A 1,675-nucleotide genomic window follows, 5' to 3' on the forward strand; every position below is an offset into this window, starting at 1 on the left:
AAACACATTGGTGGAAAAAGCCACAATATTTAGTTTTCATTGAAACTATTCACTTTATACAGATGAATATTGTGATTTAAACATTTTCTTATCAAACTAAGAGTAAAAAGAATTAAAAAAAAAGACATGATGGTGGTAGAAAGTGTGTGTGTGTGTGTGCATGTGTGTGTGTATTTCAGGATTTCGTTAACTAAAACCCAATTTCAACTTCAAATCATTGGCCTGCCAGCAGCAGCCGCCTGTGACATCATCACTGAGAGACGGGTCAATACTAATGAAGTCAGAGAGAGGAGGTGAAATCCAATTATGATCCTCAGTTCATAAACAATATATTTCTATTAAAATGCAACTTGTACAGAAGTGTAGGGTGTCGACACGAAAGGAGTAGAGAACACAGGTAAAATGAATGAAAAGGGGCAAAAACAGGCACTAGAGAAAGTTTTGAAGTTTGGATATTGTGTTTAATATTGAATGAACTGTATTAAAAATGACCAGTCAGTCTCTTTTAATCAAAACTGTAATAAACCCAAAATTTACTGACAGATTTGAACATCAGATGTTAGATAGAAAATACAAACCAAAAGCTTATTTCAGACATAAAGAGGCAATAATCTGATTATAACAGGAATATTTATGGAAATCTCTCATGTTTGTGTTTGATGGTGGAAAAAATACCAATAAATGTTCATGTTTGTTATTCTAAGTGCTTCTTATTGCAATGTGAGATTCATTTAGGTAATGGGTCAACGCGGAAACATCAAAGGTTCAATAAAGGATTAAGATAAATGAAAATAAGGTCATCAAAGCTGAGTGTTTGGCATAAAAGACTATCGCCATGGAAACAGACAGAAAACCTGCAAAAGAGAATGAAAGCACAACGAACAGATTGAGGAGAAAGGTTTCTAATTATTTCAGCACAGAAGACCTCCATATGGTCCCAATAAAACACTATAAATTACAGAAAGACATATTTGGACAAACCAGGTGTTAATTTTTACAAACATTTCTTACAAAAATAATAGACCAAAGCTGTAAGTATATTACAGTGTCAGTTACATAAAAATATTGATATTACCCACTGAAAACAGTTAAATGCTAAGTGCTATAATGCTGTTTATCATGGTAGCATGTATCCACTCATTGAAAAGCATTTTTTATATATTGTATTTTAGTCCACATTTAGCATCTTTATTGTTAACAAAAGAGTTTGCAAACAAGTTTTAATTGACATTTTCAGGTTCAAATACGGCAACAAACTGTCCGAAAATACCTGCAGCATTGGGATTAGCATGCTAATGCTAGGTCAAAAACTCAGTTAGCATCAGAATCAAACAATACATATCAAAAATTTTATAGTAAATTTGCTGGATTAGGTAATATTTTTTCACCAACCTAGTTTCAATTTGGTTAATTTATAGGAAACTCGATCAGAACCAGGAGATGCTAACGATTGTCTTAGCAAGCTAACATATCATAAAATATGACAAAAGAAAAACACTTCAGTTTTATATTTCCAAATACAGACGTAAACGCATCTTATGATTTTTTTGCTTCTGATCAGAGCACAAAAATCAACAAAAAATGTTTTTAGTGCATTAACAAATTACCGTATTTTCCGCACTATAAGACGCACCTAAAAACCTTCAATTTCCTCAAAAGCCGACAGTGCGCCTTA

This window comes from Poecilia latipinna, unplaced genomic scaffold (assembly GCF_001443285.1).
Source record: "Poecilia latipinna isolate Pla-1442-1.1 unplaced genomic scaffold, P_latipinna-1.0 Scaffold1566, whole genome shotgun sequence".
Classification (NCBI taxonomy): domain Eukaryota; kingdom Metazoa; phylum Chordata; class Actinopteri; order Cyprinodontiformes; family Poeciliidae; genus Poecilia; species Poecilia latipinna.